This window comes from Spermophilus citellus (genome assembly GCF_964194105.1).
Source record: "Spermophilus citellus genome assembly, chromosome: 4".
Classification (NCBI taxonomy): domain Eukaryota; kingdom Metazoa; phylum Chordata; class Mammalia; order Rodentia; family Sciuridae; genus Spermophilus; species Spermophilus citellus.
In genome coordinates this window covers 125659425-125673590 of record NC_138185.1, presented here as the reverse complement: position 1 = coordinate 125673590, position 14166 = coordinate 125659425, and the positions used below count along the sequence as shown (strand labels likewise).

At 33.0% G+C, this 14166-nt stretch overlaps 1 protein-coding gene across 1 annotated transcript in view; it reads left to right on the top strand.

Annotated features, from left to right (window-relative positions):
- Positions 1 to 14166, top strand: part of UNC13C (unc-13 homolog C) — a gene marked incomplete at its 5' end in the record, with an annotated part of 578171 nt that overhangs the window by 308339 nt on the left and 255666 nt on the right. The window lies entirely within an intron of this gene.

The following is a 14166-nucleotide window of genomic DNA, read 5'->3' as shown; positions in this document are numbered from 1 at the left end:
GTGAGGTATCAATGTGGTCTCCACAGACTGATTACATTCTGGATAGATGGCTCATACTCTGGCTGAACTGTGTGGCTTCATGTTTGTCCTTCCGTTTAGCATAACTGAGAACTCAGTGTGTCAACATGAACAAAGGCAATTGGTCTTCTGCACAAAGAGATGTGAGAGACCAAGATATAAACTAGTTTAGTATTCAATCAGCCAACATACATTCAGCACTGTTTTATGCCAGGCACTGGTTGTAAGTTCTGAGGATGCCTCAAGGAACAAATGATAAATGCTTTAAAGAAATAAGAATATGTTCATGCCAAATTATGCCATTATACATGTACTGTTTTTTTTTGCATTACAATTCTTAATACACATATATACCACAATTTTCCATATCTCTGTTTGTATATAAGTAAGATTAATTAATTAATTAATTGATTAAATAAGAGTAATGGACATTTCAAACAGAATTGAAAATGTTTCAGCTTATCCTCTCCCAGAAGAACATTTATATGAAAAGAAAACCTGTAATTTGAAGGCTGCTTTAGGAACATGAAACATGAGCAAAATAAATTAGTTGAATAATCTAAACAGTGATTACCACCAAGTGGAACTCATCTGTTTTACTAAGATTCTATGTAAGGAGACCCTCAGCTATGGAATGCAAAGGATGTAGAACATTTTTTTAATACACATCTAAAACAATGGTGCTAAGCTAATTGTCACAGCAGCAACTCAGCTCCATGGAAAACAGTTGATGAAAGAACTTATTCTGTAGACCAAAGAAAAGGTTTGTTAACTGATCTTTGCTTTCCCCACTCCCCCATCCTGTCCTGGAAACCTGTTTATGCCCAGCTAATCCAAAGGAAGACATCAGAAACCAATACCCTCTTTTGTCTAAAAATATTGATTTATTCATTTCTAATGTTTTGTTAAATTTATGTGGTTCTTTGAATGCATACAGAAATTGTACTGAAGTATATTTTTACTAAAACTTATCTACACTTTTAATTTTAAAGCACATCTAGGGACATTTTTTTCCTTCACCTGATTTTTAATTTGGTTTAAAGAATTGGCTAAATATCAAACAAAAAATAACCAGAGTACTCGACATTCCAGTGATGATTTCTTTTGAGACTCATTTCCCTAAATTACTATTTTGTTATAGGAGGCATGAATGTAAGAATACAGAGGAAAATGTTTTACCTAACAGAGAGACACAAATGTTAAAATAAGTAAGAACAAATTTATTACACTATTAAACTGTGTGTGTGTGTGTGTGTGTCTGTGAACAATTACAGACAAACTTAGTCTCTTTTGTCTCTGTTCCCTTCCAAATCCTATCCCTTCAACTCTTACCTCGGAAGCAATCTCTACTATAAATTTGATTTTACCTTTATGATTCATCTTTGTGTACACTTATTATACATGTCTATTATCCATTTGTGATATAGTCTTTATCATCATCAAACTGTGATATACTGCCAATAGAACTAGGCAGTATAGTGGCACAGTAGTATGGTGGTGTATATTAATTCCAGAACCAGAATGTTCAGATGTCATTCTTTGTATGGATTTCTTTATAATTTTTAAAGTTTAGTGTAACTTTTTGAGTGTGACAGCTATTTAGACTAATACATATAGGTATAATTTATTAATTTTTAAAGTATTTTTGCTTATTTATTTATTTCTTTATTTAGTACCAAGGATTGAAACCAGGGGTGCTTAACCACTGAGCCACATCCCCAGTACTTTTTATTTTTTATTTTGAGTCAGGGTCTAAGTTGCTGAGGCTGGCTTTGAACTTGCAATCCTCCTACTTCAGCCTCCTTTAAGCCACTGGGATTGCAGGCATGAACCACCATGCCCAGCTGCTTTTTTATTTCTCATCTGATATGTCAAAGCATAATATTTGTTATAGATGCCTATAGTAAAAACAAACCTCAATTTTGACATCAGTTGAAATTTGTCATGAATAAAGGTGTAATGGATTTCTGTGTGGAGAAGTGATGAGCAAAACCTCCAGTCTTTTCTCTAAGGACAGGAGAATGTCCTCTTTTCCTCTGCTTTTCCCTCTCTACTGGAAGAATGTGTACTTGATTTTGAACCATTCTATATCACATGAACAAGAGCAGTTTCTACATTTTACTATCTGATTCTCACAGTAAACATTCATGTTAGTGAGGACAGAATTCCATGTGTCTTTTTATTGAACTCATGGTTCAAACACTGTGCCTCAAAGAGTAGCAGATATCAGTAAATGCTTACTTAATGGCACTTCTCTCCAAAAACATTTCTTTGTACTATTTAGCATGTGATATGTATACCACTATATAAATTTTGGGTATTTTATGAAAATTTCTTGAAAAAAAGAAAATATTCAGAATATTTTAAACTGGCAATTTACATAAATTTAAATGTGCAAAGTTTTAGAAAATCTGTTTGGTTTGTAGATTTTTTTTTTTTCAGTTTTCTGGTCCTGAGCCTCATGTATGCCATATACTTGCTCTACCACTGAGCCATGTCCTGACGCTTTAGTTACTTGAACCAAAAACGTGGGTTGCTGATCTTTTATTTCTACATTTTGATTTTTGGTGCTTTTGTTGTTCTAGTCAAAGTCTAAACAATTTGGTAATAAAATGAAGTTAAATAAAACATGCACATGAAATAAACAGAAAAAGAAAAATCTACCTATGTAATTCTTAACATAAAAGATTAAATAGTAATTATTTGAAAACTGGCTACAAAAGTTCCCACTTTCCCTAGACATTTTCCCAAAAAATTTACTGCTTTGTGTAGTCGTTAGATTAATTAGGGAATGATGTTCTTCCTGAAAGGCAAGTACATTTCCATGACTTCATATTATTATTGTTTAGAAACTAGAGATGAGTAATTGTAAACACATTTTAGAGTTAATTTGATTTTATAATTAGATCTTTATAAAATGTATTGACATAAAGGTTATGAATGGGAAATTTCTTCTTAAATATAAAACATTGCAAAAAGAAATTGCCTAAAATGATTGGGTATTGCCATATCTTATATGCTGTGGAAAAGAAAGATATATGAAAATTCAAAGCCCACAAATTGTTTCCACTAGGACATATTTTTAATTTTTCTTACCATTTAAATCAGTAAATCAAGCCACAAATAAAACCTTAATAAATTCTAAAAGAATCAATTACACAGTGAACACATTGAGCCAGTGAAATCAGTGCAATTTTTGTTCTAAATTTGGCAATGATATAAATGAAAACATTTCATAAAATAATTTTGTTACTAAATGTTGATGAAAAATATTCAAATAAAATAAAATAATATACTTGAGAATATACTCTTGTCAAATAATTTTATCCCATAAATGCAAGGATGTTTCGGCATTAGAAAAACATTTTTCAATATAATTCACCATAGCAGTCAACTATGGAAGAAACAGTATGTATTTTTTTTTTGCCCAAAATGGAGAAGGAATATATAATAAAATTTGATCATTTTTTTTAATTAAAAAAATGTCACTCTTGGGCATAAACTGTAGTCAAAGAAATGCCAGGGGAAGCCTTGCCTCTAGCTGTCACCCTAAACCCAGGGCACATAGCCAATGGGGGTCTGAGAGATACTTGGCCCATAACAAGCCATAGTACTGCTGTGGGCATGCATTGCCACCAGAGCAATAGAGAGAACCACTAGAGATCCCTCTACCACCCCACCTACACAGTTCCTGCTACTGCCATGACCCATACCATTTTAACTAAGTAGCTCTAACAGGATTGGTCTGAGTGCCACAGAAGGGGTGCTGTGATTCCTTTACCACCTCTTCCTGTGCAGTGTCTGGACCTGAACCACTGACTAATCAGAGAGCAAGTACTTAAGGCCCTCACCACTGCTGGGGCTGCCAATGCCAGAAACACTTGCTAGTAGCAGAACTAGCATCAGCAGTGCCTGAAAAAAACCCTACCAACCAATAAAGAGCACCACTCACATAGTAGGACTAGCTACACTGTGGTACCACACACCCATTACTGTCTGCCTGAACTGCTAGAATGTCTTGAACTGCCTGAACTGCTAGAATGTCTTCCACAGCTTTCAGAGACACTGGATCGCTGCAGTTATGCTATAGTAATTTTACCCAAATTCATTATTCACACCAAAAAAAAAAAAAATCTACAAGAGGACTTCATTATTGTGCCCAGTTAGAAATGAAGTCAACATTGCATAACAAACCAGGACCCCAGGATATGTCTTCTGGAAAAATGCCACTAAGAAAGCTACTGTATAAAATTGATAGACTAATGGTCCGCCATATGTGCAAATCTCAATGTAGGAGCACAAGAAATATGAAACACAGGGTAATATGATGTCTCCAAAAGAACAATAGGAACTCTCTAGCAACAGATCCTACAGCAATTATTGTGGATAGAATGGTTGATAAAAGAATCTGAAAGAATGATAAAGAATTTATTTAAAATATCAGCAAGACCTAAGAAAATACAGGTAAACAGTTAAATGTAACTAGAACACAATATAGAATATGAATGAGAAATTCAGCAAAAAGCAAATATGAAAAAGAATGAAACAGAAATTTTAGAAAGGAAGAGGTCAATGAGTCAATAGAAAAACACAGTTGAAAACCTAAAAAACAGACTCAACGACAGAATAAAGAATATCTAAACTTGAATGCAGATCTTTTGAAATGTCCCAGTCAGACAAAAAGAAACAAAGAATGAGAGCATTCAAGGCCATTGAAACACCATTAAATGAACAAAATATCCACATAATACCTGAAGTTGAGAAGGAAGGAAGGTAAAGACTTGGAAAACCTATTCAATAAAATATCAGAAAATTCAACCAATCTTGGGAAACAGGTGGCCATCCATGTCCAGGAGTCTCTGTGACTCCAAATAGACATGATCAGAAAGGATTTTCACCATGTCATATATAATATGGACAGTCAAACTGTCCAAAGAGCACGACACATAATTCTAAAAGCTGCAAAAGAAAAGCATCAAGTCATGTTTAAGGGTATCCTCATTAGACTAATATAAAGATTCCTTATAAGTAAACCTATAGACAAGAAGGAAATGCAATGTCTCAATCCATGCCCTGAAAGAAAATAATGACTAACCGAGAATACTATGTCCAGAAAAACTATCTTTTAGAAATAAGGAAAAACGAAATCCTTCCCAGACAAGCAAAAACTGAAGGAATGTGTGACCAGTATGCAGCCTTACAAAAGATGCATAAAGGAGTTCTATGTTCAGAAGTGAAAGAAAGATAACTACCATTATGAAAGCATGTGGTAGAGAAGAAGAAAAGATCAATGAATACTGAAAACAAGAAAATCAATAAAATGGAAAGGATGGGTCCTTACCAATCAATAATAGCCTTGAATGTAAATGGACTAAGTTCTCCAATTAAAAGACTACAGAGTGAATGGATAAAGAAACAAGATTTGATACACTGCCTACAAGAAGCTCACTTCATCAGTAAAGATGAATAAACTGAAAGTGAAAGGGTGGAAAATGATATTCCAAGCAAATGGAAAAATGGAAACCTAACGTGAACAGGAGTGGCCTTACATCTAACAAGAGTCACTAAAACAAAAGCTATAAGAGACAAAGAAGGTCACTAAATAATTATCAAGGGATCAATTAAATAATAAGACACAACTATTGTAAATTTATAAGCAACTAATCTCAGCACATCCAATTTTATAAAACATATAATATTAGACTTAAAGAGAGAAATAATTGAATACTGCAACTTTTCATTTTCATCAATAGATCATCCAGACAAAAACCTCAACACTTGACATCAGAACTGAGTTACTCTATGGGTCAATTGAACCTGATAGGTATTTATACAGCATTTTATCCAATAAATACAGAATACATATTCTTCTTATCAGCACATGTAGCATTTTCTAGGATAGATTATATATCAAGTCAGAAAAAAAAGTCTGAATAAGATTAAAAAATTGAAATCATACCTTTACCTTTTCTGATCACAAAGGTTTAAAACTAAAGGTTGGCAACAACAAAAATTTTAGATTTCGTACCAATACATGAAGACTGAACAACACTTTTGAAGAAATAATGGGTTCTTGAGAAATCAAAGGATAAATTTTAAAAAGTTGTAAAAACATGTGACTATGAAAACAACATACCAAAATACATGGGATATAACATAAGTAGAGGGAAATTTACAGCAGTGAGTACCCATGTCAAAAAGAAAAAGTAAAAAGATTTCAAAGAAACAACATACCAATGTATCACAAGGACTTAGAAAAGCAAAAACAAATGAAACCTAAAATTAATAGATGGAAGGAAATGACAAAGTTTAGAGCAGAAATAAATGAAATGGAGACTAAAACGGCAATACAATATCAATAAAACATGCCAGGCGCAGTGGCACACACCTGTAATCCCAGAAGCTCAGGAGCCTGAGGCAGGAGAATTGCAAGTTCAAAGTCAGCCTGAACAACTTATCAAAGCCCTAAGCAACTCAGTGAGACCCTTTCTCTAAATAAAATACAAAATAGGGCTGGGGATGTGGCTTAGTGGTTGAGTGCTCCTGAGCTCAATCTTTGATATGCAGGCCACCCCCCCAAAAAAATCAATAAAACAAAGAGTTTGTTTTTTAAAAAGTTAAGCAAAAAAACCTTTATATATATTAATGAACAAAAAGAAAAGACTCAAATAAAATCAGAGATGAAAAAGTAGATAATGCAACTGACATCACAGAAATACAAAGGATCATTAGGCAATATATTCAAAAAACTATATGCTAGCAAATTTAAAACTCTAGAAGATGTATGTGGACAAATTTTTGGACACATATTAACTACCAAATTGAACCTTAAGAATATAAAAACCTGACTATACAAACAATGAGTAATAAGAATATCAGTAACAAAAGATCTCCCAATAAATGTAAACACAGGACTGAATTACATCACCACTGAATTCTACAAAAATTTGAAAGAACTAACAATTCTTCTCAAACTACTACAAATTGACATGAACTCTTTCAAACTCAATATACATGACCAATAGTACCTTGTTATCCAAACTGGACAGGAACACACACACACACACACACACACACACACACACACAGTATAGACCAATATTGCTGATGAACATAGATTTAAAAAAAAGAAATCCCAAGGAAATACTATCAAATCAAATTCAATGAACATCAAAATGATTACTCATTATGATAAAGTTGGTTTGTCCCAGGGATGCAATGGTAAATCAACATATACAAATCAATAAATGTAATGGATCATATCAATAAACTGAAGGATAAAAATATTTTGACCATCTAATAAATGCATAAAATGCATGTGATAATATTCAATATCCCTTTATAAATGAACAAATAGATAATGATGAAATGTACCTCCACATAGTAAAGATTGTAAAAGAACAAATCCACAGCGTAGAGCTCAAGTATTTCCTCTATGATTAAAAAGAAGACCAGCGTATCCATTTGCACTGTTCTTATTTAGTATAGATCTAGACGTTTTAACCGCAGCAGTTCGGCAAAAGAAAGAAATGAAAGGCATACAAATAGAAAGAAAGGGTGTCAAACTATCTCTCATTGCAGATACTGTGATTCTGTATAGAGAAAAATATAAAGACACACAAAAAGATTGAGATTTGATTAATTAATTTAGTAAAGTAGCAGGATACAAAATCAACATAATCAGTAGCTTTTACCCTAATAAAGAATTTGTTGAAAAAAATCATCAAAACAATGCCATTCACAGCAGGTATTGATAAAAGAATAAACTTAAGCAAGGAAATGAAAGACTTCTCTAATGACAATGACAAAACACATGAAAGGTACTGAAGACATACATACACAAATAGAATGTCTTCCCATGTTTATGGATAGGAAGAATTAATATTGTTAAAACACCCACACTACTCAAAGCAACCTACAGATTCAGTGCAATCCCTATTAAAAGACTGATGACTTTTTTCACAGAACTAGAAAAAAATCCTAAAATTCATATTGAAGCAATAAACAACCTGAATAGCCAAAATAATCTTGAGAAAAACAACAAAATTTTAAGTATCATGATGCCTACTTTACAAACATTACAGAGCAACAGGAACCAAAACATGATATTGGCATAAAAACAGACACAGACACCTATGAAACATGATAGATTCCCGAAATACACCCATATATCTATAACTAATTGATTGAAGAAAAAGGCCCCAGAAACATTTTGGAGAAAGAACAGTCTCTTCAATCAAATGATGATGGGAAAACTAGGTATCCACATTCAGACCAATGAAATTTGACGACTGTCTTTCACCCTGCATAAAAATCAACTCAAGTGTATGGTCAAAGACCTAGACTTGAAACTCTGAAACTAATCAAACAAAACACAGGGTCACACCTCAAGACATTGACCATAGGTAATAATGTTCTAGATAGGACTCCAAAAGTAAAGGAAACAAAAACAAAAATTTGAAAAGCCCCCTCTATGCTTTTGTCTGTAATGGCTATACTAATTTACATTCTCACAAATATATGAGTTCCTATTTCCACACATTTCCGGCCAACATTTGCCATTTTATTTTATTTTACTTTTTTATATTTGGCAACAGGCATTATAACTAAGGTGAGATGGTATTTCATTGTAGCTTTGATTTTCATCTAAAAATAAATGTACCATATGATCCAGCTATCCCACTTCTAGGTTTATGTCCAAAACAAATTAAATAACCATAATAAAGAGATATCTGCATGCCCATGTTTATTGTGGCAGTGTTCACAACTGTAAAAATATGGAACCAGCCAAAGTGCCTATCAACACATGTGTGAATTAGGAAAATGTGTGTATATGCACATATAATATAATGGAATATTATTCAGCTTCCAAAATGAAATACTGTCATTAGCAGCAAAATGGCTGGAAATTGAGGACATTATGTTAATAAAATAAGCTAGACACCAAAAGAGAAACATCACAAGTTCCCCCTCATGTGTGGAAACTAAAACAAGTCTAACTAAAAGTAGAATAAAAATTATTAGATATTAGAAAGGATATGGGGTTTTTCAAAAACAGAGGTTGCCTTTGATCAGTCAGTGTACACTGTATCCATGTATGGAAATATCTCAATGAACTCCTTGGATATATATAATTGATTGGTACATGATAATAAAAAATAAAGAACCTAACTTTTAAGAATGCTCACTACATGCTAGAATCTCCACATATTACCTTTAAAAATCAACAAAGTAGCAATAGAATTTGGGTAAGATTATTTTTTTACAAAAAACATAGCTGTCATTAACATTTAATAAAGTTTAAATGCATTCTTTTAAGAAATCTATAAAATGTACAAAAGCAAGCTTTTTTTTCCCACAAAAGAAGCAATCTCATTTAACTATAAGAGAACAGGATTTCTTTACACCAGAAATCGTGTCATACATATTACTAGAGAAGAGAACAGACTGTTCAGTATAAAATGTTGTACATAATTCAGTATATAACATTAGGAAAATGTTCAGTATACAACGTTAGGAAAATTGTCTCACCATATGGAAAAGAAAAATACTGACTGAATTCTTATAAACACCACTTACAATGTGAAGTAAAGAGCCAAATGTGAGTATTATAATGATAGTATAGAATAATAGCTTTCTGATGTAGAATAGATAAAATTTCTTAAAATGTCACAATATAAATTTTAAATAGAAAAATTGACACATTTGATTAAATAAAATTTGAGAATTTCTCATAAATATAAAATGTGACTAAAGTAAAGGAAGATGACACATTGTGATAAATCTTTGTCACATCAAATTTGACAAGGGACTAAGAAACTCAAGTATCAACCAGAAAAACACAGAGATTTTATTTGAAAAATAAGGATATGATATGAACAGGCAATATACAAAAGAGGTAGCTCCAAAAATTCTGACAATCTTATGAGAAGTTTCTCAAACTTGTTTTTTTTAAATGTTTTAATTTATGTATGACAGCAGAATGCATTACAATACTTTTTACATATATAGGGCACAATTTTTCATATCTCTGGTTGTATACATAGTATACTCACACCAGTTCGTGTCTTCATACCTGTACTTTGGATAGTAATGATCATCACATTGCACCATCATTAATTACCCTGTACCCCTCCCCTTCCCCTCCAACCCCTCTGCCCTATCTAGAGTTCATCTATTCCTCCCATGCTCCTGCACCCTATCAAACTTGTTTTATTTATTTTTATTTTTTTTAATTTTATTTTTTATTGATTGTTCACAACATTACAAAGCTCTTGACATATCATATTTCATACATTAGATTGAAGTGGGTTATGAACTCCCAATTTTACCCCAAATGCAGATTGCAGAATCACGTTGGTTACACATCCACAATTTTACATAGTGCCCTATTAGTAATTGTTGTATTCTGCTACCTTTCCTATCCCCTACTGTCCCCCAAACTTGTTTTAAAATATACATAAAACATCCTTAAGCTGTTAGTTTTATCCATCAAGTTGGCAAAAATTAGTAAACTAGATAATGCTAATTTTCATGCGGACATGGAGATCAGAGCCATTATGCTCTTTTAGTGGCATGCATCCAGGAGCAATTCTTAGAGAATTCCTCAGAGTTTCATAAAATACTATTTACTAAGATATTCAGTATATTATTGTTAGTGAAACTGAGGTGTTTGAAACACAAATTCTTAGACACTTCAGACCCCACAAAATAGGATATCTAATAAAGAGTCCCAGGAAATTGTATTTTAGTAAGTTCTTCAAGTGATATTCAATATTATGCAAGTATTACATTAAATAGAATTTTATCGCGTCTATACTTTTTTATTTTTTTCTTTTAAGTAGCTATAAGAAAGAAATATAGAAACTGCTACTGAAAGTTCAGTTGTTCAAGAGCAATTTTTTATAGTATATGAAAAACTGCTTGAGGACCATTTTGGCCTAGAAATCTGTGTTATTTTCTAAGGCTTAAACTCCTATTTCCCAGCTTCACAGAAGTTACAAAATTTTTGATTTAATTCTTTTCCAAAATTAAAAAGAGGTAATTGCTATCCTTGATATTTTTAAATCCTTGATCAAATAATACAGAAGTTAGGATCCAGGGTAGACAATGTGGCAAACCATACCATACCAGGAATTTTGCCTCTCCGCCTCACCAAAGAATTCTTCATATGGAGATAGCACTAGTGATTTGCATTTATGTGTGAATCAAAACCACAGACTTATTTCAATTTGAGGTTCTGTTACTAATTTGAAAAAAAAATTGGCAAAGAAATAATTCAGCATGGTTTTCAATCTCTAGAATAATTATAAAACCTTTCCTATCTACTTCAGAATTAGTGGGTCCTAAAGTCAGAAAGAGATTTGTATGAAAGTACCTAGTAAATTACAAATTTAGAAGTATAAGTAATCAGAAGAGAGAAGTATGAGGAAGATAGAATTCAAGTTAAAATACAACTTACTCAGCGATCTCAGACCTTGGGTTGAAAGGCTAATATGAAATTTTAAAGGAAGTCAGGAACTCTGAAGCATCTAAAAGAATCCCTATATGGTTATATTTGATATGTATTTTAAAATTCACTATTTACAACCTTCCAGGAAATACTGATAATGTCCTTATATTCATTGACTTGATTTTGTCTATAGGAACGCATAAACACATAAACTTTAGAAGCAGGATATACTTTCCTAAGAATGTTCTTGGCTATAATTAATTGTTTTAATCACCAGCAGCAACAACAAAATCATATGAATAATATAGTATTGCGCTAATAAAATCGGATTTAATGTTTTGATTGGACATAGTCACTTTTATTAGAAGACTCTTATATAACGCAGAGTCTTTATTAGCAGTTTTGTTCTAACGATCCTAATTCTTCACAACAATGTCAGATAAAAGACATAAAACAAGAGTACAACAAATTATCAGTTCTACTAGCTTTCAGAACACATATATATGTATGTGTGTGTGTGTGTGTGTGTGTGTGTGTGTATGTATATATATATATATATATATATATATATATATATATATATATATTTGCTATCACCCATAAGTAGTGTCTATACATATTCTCTAATTGGTGATTTTAAAGGCAGAGTAGATTGCAATATCCAGTAATCCAATTTTCCCATGCTGTTTCCAGAGCAAATTGAAGACTAATAGAATCTCACTAATAAATAAATTGATCTTTTTTTTGTTTCTTTGCTGAGTTAGTTTGCCTCAAATAGGCTACATGAGTCTCCATAGAGGTGTTTAGTTTCCTTACCATTCTGTAAAAAATGCAGTTTGTGTATCCTGATTCATTGTTTTTAAAATTTTATCTAGTGTAAAATTCTCTCAGGTCCTTCTTTCCTTCCTTCCTTCCTTCCTTCCTTCCTTCCTTCCTTCCTTCCTTCCTTCCTTCCTTCCTTCCTTCCTTCCTTTCTGGCAATGGTAAAAATGGCAACAAGAAACATTCAAAATCATAAAGAAGATTGGTTCTAAGTTCTCTACCCTGTATACGTAAAAGGATTTGTTAGTTCATTCATGGCTATACAATATTAAAATTTGTTGAGTTCTTGTTCTACACCAGACACTGTTAGATTAAGGGAAAGTGAAATAAACAAGGCAACTTTAGGCACCATCCTCAAGGGGATCACAGTCTAGCCAAAGAGAGAGAGACATTAAAACAATAATTACACCAATGATTCAAACCATGTCAGATGCCAGCAGGGGAAACTACAATGCAGTATTAAAGTACAAGAAAAGAGCCATCCTAATCTGGAATGTGAGGAAAAGTAGAACTTCAAATCATAAGGTTTCTTCTGGAGTTTGTGTCTACAGAAAGTCAAGGGAAATCTTATAAAACAAACACTGAATAAAACATTATCTTACCTTCATTTGAAACCATAGTGTGGTAAGTAGTACCTGGAATATATAAGCAGTTCTGTTTTTCACCTCAACAAAGATTGGGCTTGAGTTTTCTACCCCTATTAAAGCTATCTCTGCGGGGTCACCAATCACCCATACTTTCCTAGACCTGAGGCTTCATTACTCATCAGTAGCATTGTTACAGCTGCTCACTCCATCCTTCCTAAAACTCTTGTGAATCATCAGTGTCCATTCCCCATCCTTACTTATTTTCTTTTGATCTCACTGGCTGTTCTCTTTTGAATTTTTTTCCCCAAGTCCCCTTCTTTTCTAGGCATTTAACTGTTAGAATTCCCAGGGTTTTGTCCTTGGCTCTTAGTCTAGCTACACTTAGTGATTCAGGCCAGTGCTTCAAAATAAGACATTCCTTTAAAACCAACCAACCAACCAACCAATGAAACAAAATAAAACCTCGAGATAGCAACCTTTTCGAGAACAGGGATTATATGTGATCTGGGTTGAAGGAGCTGGATAAAAGTATTTCTTTAATTTTGGAGGTAGCTCTCGTGGGTCCTGCAGAAAAGTAGGTTGTCCTGCCTGCCTTGTATCAAAAAAGAATTTTGTTTCATTTTGGTTGGCACTAGGAATGTCTTAGGAGGAGATGAAGCTTTGATATAAGACCTACTTGGATTCATGTACGTCGATTGTATACTAAGATTGGTTCTTCCTAAATGAAGAACCATCCGTCAGGAAGCTATTGAGTCTTGGACATTTTGTTCAATTCTTTCAGTCTCAGTGTCTTCATTTGGAAAAAGGGTATAGTAACAGTTACATAATAGGATTTCTGTGAAGATTAAATGAAAGAGTATTTATGAATCATCTTAGTCATAGATATTCAAGAGGTAGTCCTTCCTTTTTCTTTAATTCCATCAATACTTGCCTTGTTCTTGTGCTACAATCACAGATGGGCTGGGAGTAGATGCTACAGCAACACACACTGTTATAAGGGTAACAGATTCTTTTACTGAATCTGTTACCCTTAAAGGAAGGAGATTTTAACACAAAAAATACACAGTTTGCTGTACCCATCAGGCTTTCAAATGCTTGCAAAGCAACTTTCAGGTATTCAAAAGCACTGAAATGTATTCTGTAATTAAACTTGGCACCAAAGCCCTATCAGAATCGCTACTACTAGAAATATACTTTACTGACCCTTCCTTTTTTTTTGGTGGCTTAGTTTATGGCTTCTCTCATAACTAGTAACAGCAACAAAGTTTTACAAGCCAAAGCATCATT